Consider the following 16,607-nt stretch of genomic DNA (forward strand, 5'->3'; position numbering starts at 1 on the left):
CCCCCGGACCACGCCCGCTGGTTCTCACAGTCGTGTCCACCTCTCCACTGAAGAACCAACGCTCCGCGGCTGTGATGTGCCACCTGGGCCCGGACGTGTGAACGGCGAGTCCCTCCGGCAGGCCCTCTCTTCCGTCCGTGGTGGCCGGCACCAGGCTGGCCTGCGTGTGTCACGGCACCGCCGGCACCCCCATGGTGCACACTTGCGGCCACTCGCATTTTTGTGGGATGAATGAAATCCCCACCGATGTGAACGGACATTGGCAAAGCCACTGATCTCTGAGAAGGTTCCTGTCAAATGCCTGACGCTTTTCTATAACAGACATAAGAATCTGAAAGCAAATGGCATCAACATGTTGTGACTGCAGAGTTCCAACTGTGGGCAGAGTGTGAGCTCGAGGAGAGGAGAAGCTTCTGGAGATGGACGATGGCAATGGCTGTGTACCACGGGAGGAAACGGAATGCCACGGAACCGTGCACCTAAATGGTTAGACTGGGAAGCTGTAACGTACCATTTCATCACAAGAAGAAAAGGAGATGGCAACTCCGCGACTGCACAGTCGAGCTCCACATTTCCCACCCAGCCCAGGCCCCAACACACCCATGTCCCAAAAAGTCCTGTCCCAGCTAAAGCCAAAGTCAGTCCAGGCTGATGGTGTCCGAACTCGTATGTGACGGTTTCCCGCCGCTTGCCTCTCTCTGGAAAAATGTGTCACTTCTCTAGAGCAGTAAACTAACCTCATCAGGGGACCCACGAGATGAAGAGAGAAACTCTCGTCTGCAGGCACCGAAGCCTTCCGCGCTGGGCTCGGCGATCTCTGCGCCACCGGCCGCATCCAGACTCAGGACTGAGACACTGCAGGGCCAGGGTCCGCACTGTCGGGCACACGAGGTGCAGTCTTACCAGGTACAATAAGCCAAACACCGCTCGCGAAACAAAACTAAACTCAAGATTTAGGGCTCCTTGTAGCCCTACATTTGGTCATCCTTAACAAGTGGATTTAGCAGACGGCATTAACATCAGCTAAAACTATGTAGCAGCGTTACGCCCTGGGTCCATGTCCAGTCTGTACCAGTACCAGTGTTCCGGATGGAGACGCACAGCTCGGGACGCGATCTAACGTAACGGCTCTCCGTGCTAAATGGAATACTACGGTATTCCTTCATACTTATTCCACCGACAGCAGTTGTTTCCTAATTACTGTGAAATTGAGAAAAATGGTCCGTTTCCTCCCAGTGATTATTAATCATCTTTAGAACTTACATGGTGCTTATCCATAGATCCCAATGTGCTTTACAAACAGGTTCATCAGAACCCAAGGGAAGCATGACAAATAACGTGTGTACGTTTCAGCACAAGATAGGATGTGAGATTGTAGAGTTAGGTAGAAGAATACAAGATGGAACTGCAGTTTCTAACCGTGCTTTACTGCACTTAATAATTACATAATTGCCCTTAATAATTACATAATTGCCCTTAATAATTACATACTGACTTCTTTCTTCTCCCCCCAACCCAGGGGAAAAATTATAGAATTTGAGGAAAACATGTATGTGAGATAGGAAGAAATTATTCTGATACCTAGAAACAAAAATTTTTACAAATCTGAACCCTCATGTTTTATTTTTCCGAAATGAAATGACATTTAAGGTGGGCACGTTGGCACATGCCTGTAATGCCACTGCTGAGGGAGGCTGAAGCAGGAAAACCACAAGTTGAGAACCTCAGAACAAGTTAGCAAGATCCTGTCTCAAAAAAAAGTCATTTAAATTTCTTCCTAAATACACTAAACCAATCAAGGCAATGCAACAAAAGGGATCCTCGGAGAGCAGGGTGTGGTGGCCCACGCCTTTAATCCCACCACTCGGGAGGCTGAGGCAGGAGAATTGCTGTGAGTTTGAGACCAGCCTGGGCTACATAGTGAGTTCCAGGTCAGTCTCAACTACATAGTGAGACCCTGTCTAAAGGATAGTCGGTGAGGTTCCCTCTTTTCCTAAACCGAGCACCACTCCCCACACTGTATGAAGTGCTCCCCTCAGTCCTGGGTTCTTTTTAACCTTGGAGGACAAGAGCTAAAATACTGACTGTTCTCTTAGCCCAATTATCAATTTTAGCTTTGGTCTCTAAATCCCAGTTGTTGAACACCTAGGCCGAGGATTTAGCTCAGTGGTTCTGTGCCTGCCTCACAAGCACAGGACCTGAGTTCAATCCCTAGTACCAAAAAATAATAATAATAATAAATAAATAATAATTTAGAGGCCCAGTTGTTGAACACCAAGGAGGTCACTTAAACAAGTATTAAAGTGTGTTAGGGTCATGGTCAGGGATAGAGACAACATGTGCATCTCCCTCCACATGCCGCTCGTCCAGCTGAAGTACAGGGCAGGTAGAAGTGAGCAGTCAGTCTTCATGAAGACAAAGGAGATTAGAACCACTGTCTTAGCACAGAGCAAGTGGACAGAAAAACACTGATGGCAGCATCTTTATTTGGACACCAAAGGAGCCAATGAGGGGGAAAAATAAAATGAGGTAGTCAAATATAGAAAAGAAATCTAGAAATGTACTGAGAAGTTTTGGGAGAAGAAACTTTAAATCCATTCCTGGGATTATTTATTTATTTTGATTGGTGTTTGTATTTTCAAATTAAAACAATCTGTGACAGATTAGATTAACTTGAACACACACTGTTAAAGAATGCTATTAAGATGACTTAACAGTGGTCATTTTGGGGGGGACCGAAGAGCAGGGAACTAAAATTAGCCTTACTGCATTGGCAGAACACCGAAATAAAATTGTAAGATTACTATCCAGCGTGGTGGTGCACGCCTGTAATCCCAGCATTCAGGAGACTGAGACAGGAGAGTCACTGCGAGTTCGAGACCAGCCTGGGCTACATAATGAGCTCCAGGTCAGTCTCAACTACATAGTGAGACCCTATAAAAAAAAAAAAAAAAAAAAAGATTACCCAATATATATATATTTCTCCACACATTTTTTGCATATAAAACATGTAATATTTTACAGGTCCACACAAGAGTACACAATTACCTTAATAGATAAAGACATTTTTGAGAAAAAAAGGATTTAAAAAAATTCCTAAAGAAAAAAATGCCCTAATAAGAAATGCTAAATAAATTAATTAGGAATAACTATATAGCATCTATGAAATAATTACTGGTGACTTATAAGAGAATTAATACATTAAGATGTTTTGTTTTGTTTTTTTTACTGAGGATCAAATTCAGGACTTTGCATTTGCTAGGCAGGTGGTGGTAACACTGAGCTAAATCCCCAGCCCTAAGGTGTATTTATTTAATGTAAATCATTTTGAAATTGTAATCTGGTCCAAATTTAGCGTGACATCTTCTCATTTCCTCCAGGGAGCTGTAAAGGAAATAAACAGTCAGAAAGAAAGGGAAGTGAGAAAAGCAACAATTTAGACATACACAGAAGGTCAGTGCTGTATTCCCAGGCAGGCAACTGTGTCCCTGAATTCAGAGGCTCAGTGGTTCTGCAGCCTGCCTCACCAAGCACAAGGTCCCCAGTTCGATCCCAGTACAAAAAAAAAAAAGACTAATGGGTTTTAATAAGAGTATAATTAAAATTCAGTAACATGGTCTTATATTTCTCATTGCAATTAAACTTTTTTTTTATTTGTTTTTTTGTTTGGTTTGGTTTGGTTTGGTTTTTGAGACAGGGTCTCACTATGTAGTTGAAACTGACCTGGAACTCACTATGTAGCCCAGGTTGGTCTGGAACTCACAGTAATCTTCCTGCCTCTCAGCCTCCTGAGTGCTGGGATTACAGGCGTGCGCCACCACGCCCGGCTTCATTGCAATTAATCTTTATGAAACCACCATTTGTCAAATTTTGGTATCATACACCAAAGAACACCCACAACTTTGTTTTTTTAAAATAAATTTTATTGTATCCCATTCCCCCCTACAACTTTGTTTTTAAACAACTATTAAGACACTCTTCCTTTTTTCAACAACTCTGTGAGAGACTAGGTTTTCTTCATTTACTTTATACACTTCAACCACAAGAGCATAGCATAATAAACTGAAAACAGAGATGAGTATTAAAATCCAGCTGTTATTTCTTAGGCCGCGTATTAAACATATTGGCCAAAGTATAAAATGATATCACGCTTCTTACAATTTTTTGTTTTATAAAATAGCTATATTTCCCTTAAAAGAATTTTCATGATAATATGTAGTGGACTTACTACTCTTTTTAAATAATGAACATACATCTTAAATTTTATCAGTTTAAATTTCTAACGTGGTAAATAATGACACAGATAACTGCACCTAAGCAGAAGCTCACTGGAGCCCTCAACATGTTTTAGCGGTGTAAAGGAGTCCTGAGCTGAAATCCTTTGAGAACCGCTGCCGCCTCTCGCCTCTCGCCTCTCAAAGCCCACGGTGAATGACGGCGTAATCCACCCGCACAAAGGTCAGCTGTGCTCCTGTCTCACCACGTTAGCGTGTGCCACACGGCAGGCAAAAGCTCACACCAAAGAGAAAAACAAGAACCCAAATCAAGTGCTCATCAACAGGGCCCATCGTCAAGGGCACCAGCAGCACCAAGGGTATCGAGGATGACAGATCTGTTCCCATCCCAGGTTTGGGGGACGTGCTTATTTCCTAAGTTAACACCCGGAGAAATATCCTATTTCTAAACACTTTCCTCAGATTCAAAATTCTCATGATTCACACAGTTTCTTGAAGGTTCAGTTTAAAACCATTTACAAAGAAACGGACAGAAAGTAAAAGTGTATTGATCATTAGTGAAATGCTACAGTCTGGGGTTTTGACTGTATTTTCTTACACTCCCAAATGCATTCTGGGTTACAGCAAACCCACAGGGTACTGGGGACCCTTGCTATCCTCACAGACACGGGTAAGGTGCAAGACAACCTGAGCATTTCTCTCTCATTCTCAAATCTTTCCCACTGAACTACTCCAGCAGTCACCCAGTCAGCAATTCGTATCACAGACTCTGTTCCGTCTGATGCCTCATCGTCTCTCCCTTAAGCAGCCATTCCCAATTTGATACCACACCCTCCCCCTGGTCTGCCATCTGACAGAGGGGGCAAGATTTGAGGGAGAAAAAGGCTATCTGAGCCCATACTGTGTCCCTAAGAAACGGGTCCAATACAAACAATTATTCATTAAAGGCTTTCTCCAACATATTCGAAATTATGTCTTCCAAAATACGTTCAAAGTTATTTTTTAGCCCATACACAATTTTCATGACCACAAAGGCTGCTAGGCACCCTGTGAAACAGGTATGCTCAAGTCAGTCCGAAGGTTACTACCGATGCGTCCAATACTACCGAACCACACTCCTGAACATGGTGAGGGTGTAAGCTCGATGATATGTGGAAATTCATCTTCAACCGTGAGAAGAAAACCCACTGAATCACACACTCTAAAAAACTGATCCATATGGTGTGTAAATTATATCTCAACAAAGCTGTTAGAGAAATAATAAAGTTGGCTTTTGAGACATGAGAAAATAAGGAGGGAAATTTATACACTTACATATTCAAAATATTGAATAGGTATTTTAATTTGTTAATATAAATTATTAAAATATTCTCTTCCCAATGATTTTCTAACTTTAATTCATTCCATTAAATTTCAGAATTTCATCCAGGTAGAAAATACTTTCTAGCTATTACTAATGTTTTAACACTGAATCCAAAAAGCAAGAGAACTTTTCTAATCACTTGATAGTTCAACAGGAAAAACAGAAAATTTCAATTGATATTAATGAAAAGAGATCAATTCAGTAGGAAACAGATTTGCATAACAACATTGATTTTTCTAAAAAGGGGAGACATTTTTCAAATTAAGCATGTAGCTCTGGAATATCTGATAGAAAAAAGGAAGTCGCACAATAAGAAATGAAAGGTCTGGGGATTTAGCTTAGTGGCACAGCGGCTGCCTTGAAAATGCAAGTTCCTGAGTTCTACCCCCCATACCAAAAAAAAAAATTTTTTTTTGATGAGTAAGATACTTCCATGAAAAAGAACATCTGGAGAAATTCATGGCCATCAAACCAGCACTCTGAAGTGTTCTGAAGGACTTTCTAGAGACAACAAGGATTACAAGTCCATGAATCCCATAAGAATGAAGCTTTTTCGTTCTATCCCACTGCAAATGTGGAGACAGGTAAACTCCTGCTGGTCTCCTTAGCACTGAGCCGTCTTCCCAACCCGATCTATTACCTGTCTCCCTGACCCACTCACCCGATGACTGAACATTCACACCACATGGGCCAGGGATTTGGCTCAGTGGTTCCAGCACCTGTCTTGCAAGCACAAGGACCCGAGTTCGATCCCTGGTACCAAACACACACACACACCATGTCCCAGTGTGGGGCCTTCCACACCCACATCCACAACTTCCACTCACCAAAATGTAAGAAAATGCTAATGAGGGCCATCTCATCTTCCCTTCACACTGCATTTTAAAATGCTTATTCTTAGGCCTAGAATTTAACTCAGTGGTGCCATTGCCTACCTTGCAAAGCACAAGGACCTGAGTTCAATCCTTGGTACCAAAAAACAAACAAAAAATAAATAAAGGCCGGGCGTGGTGGCACACACCTGTAATTCCAGCACTCGGGAGGCTGAGGCAGGAGGATCGCTATGAGTTCGAGACCAGCCTGGGTTACATAGTGAGTTCCAGGTCAGTCTCAACTACATAGTGAGACCCTGTCTCAAAAAAAAAAAATAAATAAATAAATAAAATGCTTATTTTCTCTGCAAATCGCCCATACTGAAGAACAGTATAATCAGTTTTAAAATATTGCAACACAGGGCTGGAATTTAGCTCGGTGGTTCTGCCGCCTGCCTTGCAAGCACAAGGACCCAAGTTCAATCCCCAGTACCAAAAATTTTTTTAAAAATTGGAACACAGCTAATTTTATAAAGTGTACATAGGGTGTCACTGAGCTGGCTTTGAGTTTTCCAAATGTCACCCACCCCACTGTAGATCACTAACTCCCACTGCAGAAAAAGAACTTTCAGGAGCCTTAAGAAAGAGGCATATGTTGGGTTTATTAGGCAGAGATAGTATAGGATGCTCAAGAGAAGAGTGAGAGCACTCAAAGAAATGAGACCTATTTCAGTTTCAGACTCTTCTCCCTTGAAAGGGTACTAATCAGTCACACTGACTTTCTTAATTTGGCCAATTCATGTACTGTTAGTGTAAATCAGGCCAAGGACTGTTGACAGTGCAGCTGTCCTTATCTCAGGGCCAACTCCTATTTCTTATTCTCTTAATTGGCCAAGCCAATTTATGGCCATTTAGGGAAGAGGTATAAATCTAGCCAAAGGACACTGGTAAGGGATTGCAAGAAATAGTAGCCTAAAGTGGTCTGTTTGAAAGCTGAAGTCTTTCACTCAGAGTGGAAAACTACTACTTGCTTGCAGATGTGACTGAGGCCATGCATCTAAAAGGGTCCCTACGCAAACGGTGAAGGGGTCCATCATTAATAAAGCTTGTTATTCACTGTGCTAACCCTGACTGGTAAAGGGCTGGCAGTTAGTCACCCCCTGTAGCTTAATCATTTGCCTTTAAACCTATCAAAGGTGTTATTTTTTTCCATTAAGTTTATTGGCATTTTTATTTATTTATTTGGTGGTACCGCGGATTGAACTCAGGTCCTTGCACTTGCAAGGCAGGCCACCGAACCGCTGAGCTAAATCCCTGGCCCACTGGTACATTTAAGGTGAACAATAGTTACATTCATCATTAGGATCCTGTACCTTTACATGATGTATCTTGGTGCTTATTTTTTCCCCCTTCTCTTGCCCTCCCTTCACCCCCTTCAAAACCCATCAAATCTTGACAGATGGAGGAGGCCAAGGGTATAGGAACGAAGAAAAGATTTTCTCTTCTAGTAGTACTCAATGAGGAAAAGGGCAAAAGGAACTGCCTGCAGGGATGAGGAGTGTGTGTGCTAGGGGTTAATTGCTTGCTGTAACCACCCTGGATGTGTCAGCCTGGTAGGCCAGCATCTACTGTTGCAAGATAGAGAAATAAAATCTCATTTCTCCTGTGCTCTCCTGTTTCTTGGTTTGATCTACATATTACCTGTGATCAGAGGAGAGGGGCTTCTTCCTTCTAGGGCTGTCTTGGGTGACTCTGGCTAGGTTCTGAAAGTTGCAGTCTTTTTACAAAGAACAACTTTTAGGCCTGGGTATTTACCTCAGTGGTTCTGCCACCTGCCTCGCAAATGCAAGGAGGACCTGAGTTCAATACCTAGTATCAAAAAAAAAAAAAAAATTCTTTCCTACCTTTTCTTCTCCATTTTTGACATAATCATATTTTTTTTCTTTTTATTTTATCCCATTCCCCCAAGCCCCTCCCTTCCCTGCATACAAAAGCTTTGTTTCCCTTTCTTCCTATTTTCACTTTTTCTTGTCCTTCTTTTCTCCCTTCCTCCTCCCTTGCTCTTCCCATTTAAACATTTTCTTCCCATATCCCAACATCCATTATATATTTTAGCCCTTATTTCCACTTTTGGTTTCTCATACCAGAAAAACAATGCAGTATTTAAACATGTGTCTGATGTACTTCATTTAGGAGTATGGTCTTAAGGTCCATCCATTCAGCGAAAAATGTCTGGGTTTTCTTCATGAAGTCTTTGCCTACTCCTATATCCTCTCTTCCAGCAGACTTAGTGTTTCTGTTTTAATATTTAGATCTTTGATCCATTTCAATTTTAGGTTAGTGTGTGGTGAAAGATAAAGATCTAGTTTCAATCTTTTAGCATGTGGAAAGCTAATTTTTCCAGCTCCATTTATTAAAGAGGCTGTCTTTCTTCCAGGGAAGGTGTTTGACCCCTTTGTCAAAGATGATTATGTCTAGAGTTGTTTCTGCATCCTGTAGTCTGTTCCATTGACCCTCAGGTCTGTTCTTTCAGCAGTACCATGCTGTTTTTGTTTTTATTTTGTTTTTGGTACCAGGGATTGAACTTGGGTCCTTGTGCTTGTGAGGAAGGTGCCGGAACCACTGAGCTAAATCCCCAGCCCTGTTCTTATCAGCAGCATTGTGATACACTTAAAGTCAGGGATCATGATACCCCTTACCTTGCATTAGCTGCCCAGAATTGCCTTTGCTATTCTAGGCCTCTTGGTTCAAAATGATTGTTTTCTCTAATTCTGTGATAAATGCTATTGGTATTTTGATTGGAATTGCATAAAATAGGTATAACAATTTTGGAAATATGACCATTTTCATTATGTTGGTTCTTCCTATCCATGTGCAAGGGATGTCTTTCCATTTTCTGATATGCTTTTGATCTTTTTCATTTTCTCCTATGTTTTCCTTACCTTTATTACCTTTCCTCTACCCTTTCCACTTTCCCTACACTTTTAGCCCTTTTCTTCCTATTTCACATTGTCAGTTATACCATCAGGGTCTTATATACTATTATAGTTTATTCACACGAGAGAAACTATTCGGTATTTACACATGTGTGACTTATTTCACTTAGGAGTATATCCTCAATATGTATCCATTTTCCTATGAATGAATCTAATTTCTCATTATTTATGGCTACTACTCCATTTTATAGAAAAACCACATCTTCTTTATCCAGTCTCCAATTGATGGGCAAATGGGCTGTTTCCAAGTTTTAGCTATTACAAACTGTGCCACTATAAACACAGGTGCACATACATCACTGTGATATGATTCCTTTAATTCTTTTGGAAAGATACCCAGCAGAGGGATGGCTGGGTCAAATGGAACCTCTAGTCCCACCTCTTTGAGGTATCTCCACGTTAATTTCCATAGTGGTTGCACCAGTCTACACTTCCACCAACAATGAAGGATTCCTTTCTCCCCACAACCCCACCATCATTTGTTATTGTGTGATTTCTTGATAGCAGCCATTCTTTGTGGGGTGAGGTGGAATCTCAGTGTTGTTTTCATCTGCATCTCTCAAATGACCAGTGATGTGGAACATTTTTTCATATATTTATTTGCTGCTTTTACTTCTTTATCTGAGAAATGTCTGTTCATTTCAGATGCCCCCCAACCTTTTTTTTGTTTTTTGAGACAGGGTCTCACTATGTAGTTGAGACTGACCTGGAACTCACAGTGTAGCCCAGGCTGGTTTCAAACTTGCAGCAATCCTCCTGCCTCAGCCTCCTGAGTGCTGGGATTATAGGCGTGCACCACCATGCCCAGCCCAGATGCCCATTTTTTAATCAGGTCCATTTATATTTGGGGGTGATCTTTTTCAAAGTATTGTGTTTTTTTTTGTTTTTTGTTTTTTTTGTTTTTAGACAGGGTCTCACTATGTAGTTGAGACTGACCTGGAACTCACTATGTAGCCCAAGCTGGTCTTGAACTCATAGTGATCCTACTACCTCAGCCTCCCAAGTGCTGGGATTACAGGCGTGAGCCACCACACACACTCTAGTTTTCAATATAGAGGTCTTTCATTACATTGATTCCTGGGTATTTCATTTTTTTATGATATTGTAAAAAGGATTATTTGTCTAATTCTCTGAGAGTCTCCTGTGTACAGGAAGGCTACTGATTTTTAAGTGTATCCAGCTATGTCACTGAATTTGGTATTCAAATCCAAAAGTCTTTTGGTATTTTGGGGGTGTATGCAGAGTAACACATCATCTGCAAATAATAATTTGATGATTTAACTTCTTCCTTTCTTAACCTTATTCCTTTTCTTTCTCCTGTCTAATTGCCCTGGCTAATGTTTGCAGAAATATATTGATTAAGAGTGGTGAGAGTGGAAATTCTTATCTTGTCTTGTTCCTGATTTTCCAAAAGTCTTTTGGTATTTTGGGGGTGTATGCAGAGTAACACATCATCTGCAAATAATAATTTGATGATTTAACTTCTTCCTTTCTTAACCTTATTCCTTTTCTTTCTCCTGTCTAATTGCCCTGGCTAATGTTTGCAGAAATATATTGATTAAGAGTGGTGAGAGTGGAAATTCTTATCTTGTCTTGTTCCTGATTTTTTAAGATCGAACTCAGGAGCTTGTATTTTCAAAGCAAGTAGCACAACCACTGAGCTAAATCTTCAGCCCCTTGTTTCTGATTTTAGAGTGAAAGTTTTAACCTTTTGACCATTTAGTGTGATATTGGCTTGTGGGCTTGTCATATTTGCTTTTATCAGATTGAGATAAAGACCATCTATATCAATTTTTGGTAGGGTTTTTATAAATGGATCTTTTCAAATGCTTTTTCTACATCTATTGTAATGAACATATGGATTTTGTTCTTGGCTCTGTTAATAGTATTACACTTATTGATTTGCGTATGTTAAACTATCCCTGTATCCCTGGAATAAATCTTACTTGGTCATTCTATATAACATTCTTGATGATTTGATGCATTGTTTGCTAGTATCTTATTGAGGATTTTTGTATCTGTGCTCATTAGAGCCTCTGGGATCACCAGTAGTCATTGTTCATCTGCAGGCTACACCTGCCCTTCCCATGCCATGAATCAGGGCTCTGGGAGACAGCACCGCTTGTTATCTCCCTCTTCACTCTTCCTGTGGACTTCAACTTTTGCCCCAGATCCTTCCTGGGTTCTGGGACCCACTTTCCTTCTTCTACTCCCCATGTCACTATAGTCCAGTGTCAGGACACCAAATCGTAGAGGCTCTTTTTCTGCACCTCAGCACTCTGCCATCTTCACAGAAGTCCTCAATGATAACCATTCTTTTTGGGGTAAGATGGAATCTCAAAATAGTTTTAATTTGCATTTCCTTAATGACCAGTGAAGTTGAATGTCTTTTTACATACGTATTGGACATCCACACTTCTGAGAAACATTTATTTCCTCACTTTTTTATTGGGTCTTTTATTTTGCAGAGTTCATTTTTTTAATTAGTGCTTTATACCAGATGTTAGTTCTCTGTTCAAGGAATAACTATCAAAAAATATTTCCCTGTGCTCACTTCGGCAGCACATATACTAAAAAAACATTTCCCATTCTGTAGGTTGTCTCTTCATTCAGGTTGTTTCCTGTGCTGCACAGAATCTCTTTTATTTGGTGTGATTCCATTTTTTTAAATTTCAGTATTACTTCTTGTGCCACTGGGGTTCAATTCAGAAAGTATTTGCATACACCTATGTCTTTTCAGGATTGTACCTGTTTTACTTTCCAGTAGATTAAGTGTTCCTGTTTTAACATTTAGACCTTTGATCAATTTTTAGTTTAGTACATGCTGAGATACATTGATCTAGACTCAATCTTTAACATGTGAATATCTAATTATCCCAGCACCATTTATTAAAGAAGCATTCTTTCAGTGTATGTTCTTGGTTCCTTTGTCAAAGATTAAATAGCTCTATGTGATAACTAATTGACTGTGTCCATTTGAGTAAAAAGTGACCAAGTATATTGGCTTAGCATAATTCTGGGTGTGAAAGACTCACCCTAGGGAAGATTGTCACCAAAATGGTATGAAAGGGAAATGAAGGCTTGCCTCTGTTTCTTCACAGGAGCTCCAGTCTTTGCCTGCACCTTGGATGTCACCTCCTGGCTTCCAACACAGACTTTTTAGCCTCAGCATAGATCCTTCACTTTCCATTGCAGACCCTTCAGCCTCCTGACAGGGACTCACATGAAACACTACACTGAGCTCCATGCTTTCCTTCAGATTTCCAGCGTGCAGACAGACCTTTTGCATTCTTCCATACTTGACTCTGTGGGTGGCCTCTGTAAGCCAATCTTGTTAATTTGTATATATTTGTATATCTACATTAAATTGGTTTCTCTAGTAAGTACTGACTGATACAGATTTTGGTACAAGGTATGGCTCTAGAGAAACACAGTTGTAAAGATGAAATTCTTTAATGGTTTAGGGATTCCTGGAGTTGATCCTCTAAATTGACGAGAACTAAAGATGCCACAGTCTCTCCTAATACTGTGGGGAATACTGATAGCCCTTGGTGAGAACTGTTTAAATACTCACTGCACATTCATTTGGTTATCCTAATTCACCACTTGTGAGATATAAGGAATTTAGCAATTCTATATATGGAACTTTTGAATATTTTGGCAGAGAGGGAAATACAATGATTGTTGCTGGTTCTTTTCAAATCGCTGGACAAACTAGTGAAGGAAAACAATGGGGTCAAAACATCCATAGGAAATCTAAAAGTCTTCTGTCAGGACAAATTAGTAAAGGAAAATAAGGGCACAAATATTCAAATTCCCAGCTCCAGACACACATAAAGAACATAAAAGTTTCTACGTGTGTCCTGAAAGAAAATCTCCTCTTTTAGCTACAAGTACCAAGACTGCAGAAACCCAAACACAAGAGCTCATAATGTGATTAGCTGAAATACAGCATATATATAATGTTCAGCCTTGATAGGTATCTAAGGTAAGATGAGGGCAGTGGTCAGAAAAGAATAGGAACTCATAAACAGGGATGGAGATATTTGGCAGGATCCTGATAAGGCTGAGAATTTTGAGCTTCTAGCTCTACTGAGATTATTTTGCCCAAGGAAGAGATTTCCTGAGCCACAGTGGTGGAGGCATCCCCACCCCCACCCATGGTGTTGGCCTCTCCTAGAATTCCTGAGGAAACTGATTCTGCATTGACCAAGTATGATAATGCGGACAGTCCTCAGGACCCACCCTCACCACTTACTTTTGTTTCTAGCCCTATAACCAGGCTGAAATCACAGAAGGCTCCTAAGGGTGAGGCACATAGTGTAACCCATGAGGCGGTCTACTACTTTACCAAAGAACTTCTTCAGTATTCTAATTCTTTTTTTTTTGAGACAGGGTCTCACTATGTAGTTGAGACTCATCCAGAACTCACTATGTAGCCCAGGCTGGTCTTGAGAGTATTCTAATTCTTATAAAGAGAAACCTGTTGAAAATATATTGGAATGTATTTAATGGGTATGATATAGTAGTGGCAAAATTATACACCTGGATCAGGCTAAATTCGTCAATATGAGCCTGTTAAGCATAGATTCTGAATTTAATGTTACAGATCATGGAGTAAAAAAAGGTGTTAATAGTTTATTTGGGTCGTTGGCACAGTATGGATCAAAAGATGGCCCACTATGAATAAGTTAGAAATGTCTGATATTCCATAGCTTACTGTTGAGGGGGGGATTCAGAGGCTTATGGAAATGGGAATACTGGTGGGGATTTGTCACGTCAGATCCAATTTGACACCCTGGGATGACCCAGAAAATGTTCCTTTCATCAACAATTTAAGAAACAGATTTGTGAGGGGAGCACTGGCATTTCTAAAGAGACCTGCCATCGTTCTTCTCTGTATGCCAGAGAAAACATACAGTGGGGACCATGGTTACTCAACTGGGAAACTTAAGAGCAATGGGTTGGCAGGGGTCAAGGGGCAGTACTTGATCACCAAAAGCAAAGTGCATATACTTACCATAATAGACAGCAGAAGCAGAACAATGTAAGAATGTCCTGACACGTGTAGACCTATGGCATTTGCTGATTAACCACGGTGTTCCCAAAACTGAAATACAGGAAAACTAAAAAAGTTTTACTGATTTTATATAAATGAAAATATTTAAAGGCAAATGAACAGTACCCTACTTCAAATTGTAGTTACAGGAAATCATGGTCCCTCAGCCAGTTCTGAGATTTGAGCAAGTTGACAGACCCAGAACTCAGTGAACACAGGGGAGGCCAGGTCCCCTTGGGAAAGGAACCTGGTACAGCAAAAATTTTTATGGAATCTTTCTCCCATCCTTCCTCAGAGGAACCTAAGACTTTCTCCTTAAGTGAATGTATGAGGTATTCCTCAGACAAAGGACTACTATGTAGAATATATAAAGAACTAAAAAAAAAAAAAGAAAAACACCCAAAATTTCAAGACCCAATTAAAAAATGGGTATCTGAAATTAAAAAATACTTCTCAGATGAAGTAGAAACAGCAAATACATGAAAAAATGTTCAACATCACTGATCATCCAAGAGACACACACAAAAAAAACAATGTTGAGTCCACTTCACTCCAGGAAGAAAGACTGCTGTGAAGAAATAAACCAAAAAATAAAAAGAAATAATAAAAAAGAAAAAGAAACAAACCCATAACAAATGCTGGTGGGGTTAAGGGGAAAAAGGAAACCTTCTGTATTGTTGGTGGGGGTGCAACCACTGTGGAAACCAGGGTGGAGATTCCTCAAGAAACTAGTATTAGAGGTTCCATTTCACCCAGCTGCTCCTCTTCTTGATCTCTTCTCTAAAGAATTAAAAGCATCACAACACAGCAATATATGCACATGTTTATAGTGGCTCATTCTGTAATAGCTAAATCTTGAAAACAGCCCAAATACCCATCAACTGGTGCTTAGATAAAGATGTGGGGTTTTTTATACGATGGAATACTACTTTGACATAAAGAAGGATGAGCTTCAGACATGTATAGCTAAATGGATGCGTCTTGAGAACATACTTTGAAGTGAAATAAACCTGACAGACATATTTAAATACTGCTTTGTTTTTTGGTGTGAGAAACTGAAAGTGGAAATAAGGACTAAAATGTATAAGACAGCTGGGTGTGGCGGTGCACACCTATGATCCCCCTACTCAGGAGGCTGAGGGAGGAGGATTGTTGAGTTCGAGGCCATCTTGGGCTAAACAGTGAGTTTGAGGCCAGCCTGAACTATATAGCAAGAACCTGTCAAATAAAACAAAAAATAAATAGCTATATAAAATGTATGAGATACTGGGAAATGGAAAGAAAATGTTCAAACAAGAAGGAGAACAAGGGAGGGGGAAACGAAAAAAGAAACAAGAAAAAGAAAACAGAAGGAAAGAATGGAAACAAAGTTTTTGTTTATAAAGGGGAAGGATAGAAGGGAAGGGGGAATGGAAAAAAAGAACCAAGATATATCATTTAAAGATACACACATTCTGCATGATGTTACCACGTTATATATCTAAAATGTAGCAATAAATGTTTTGCTTTAATATATATATATATATATATTACAAGTTCTGACAAATAATCTCAACAAAATCATACACAAATACTGAACATACCCACTTCTTAGCATCAAACTAGCTTTTTTATCAAATATTTTCTTCACATAAGCTGTAACTATAGGTTACACTCAGTACTGTACTTGTTTCTACATATTTCCTTGAAACCGGTCTTATTCTGCAAAACGAACCCCGGATCCACTCATTACTCACGTTTTAAGCACCAGAAACACGTGTCGAGCGAGGAAAAGAGTGTGTCCAGTGCCGGCTTCCACTTTGCACAATAAGGTCGGTTCCACAACTCTTCAGGAACGGCACGAGCACGACCCACGAGCCTGGGCACACTGGGAGTGTAACACGCGCACACGCGCGCCCCGCCCTACTGAAAGCGGCAGGGCCTTGGCTCCAGCGAACTCGCGTGGACGGCGCCCTGGCGCCCAGGACGGGGCAGAGCCTAGCTCAGACCCGTTAGGATGAAGATGACCCACGGGCTGAGCAGCGCCCTCCGCCCCGGGCTAACGGGGCAGGACCGGCAGGCTCTGCTGGGGCCCACGCGCAAAGCGCGCTAGGATTCCGAGTCCCGGAACAGAGGGCACAGCCGGTCGGCAGGGCCGCAGAC

The 16,607-nt window shown here is 40.8% G+C and overlaps 1 protein-coding gene across 1 annotated transcript in view; it reads right to left on the reverse strand.

Annotated features, from left to right (window-relative positions):
• Smarca5 (SWI/SNF related, matrix associated, actin dependent regulator of chromatin, subfamily a, member 5) overlaps positions 1–16,496 on the reverse strand; it is a 62,207-nt gene extending 45,711 nt beyond the window's left edge. The window contains exon 1 of the mRNA XM_010627985.3: positions 16,202–16,496. The gene's annotated coding sequence lies outside the window, so the exon portion shown is untranslated. The remainder of the gene's footprint in view (positions 1–16,201) is intronic.
• Between the last annotated feature and the right edge of the window lie 111 nt (positions 16,497–16,607).

Source organism: Fukomys damarensis, unplaced genomic scaffold, assembly GCF_012274545.1.
Source record: "Fukomys damarensis isolate Sample0158 unplaced genomic scaffold, DMR_v1.0_HiC HiC_scaffold_38, whole genome shotgun sequence".
NCBI classification, from domain to species: domain Eukaryota; kingdom Metazoa; phylum Chordata; class Mammalia; order Rodentia; family Bathyergidae; genus Fukomys; species Fukomys damarensis.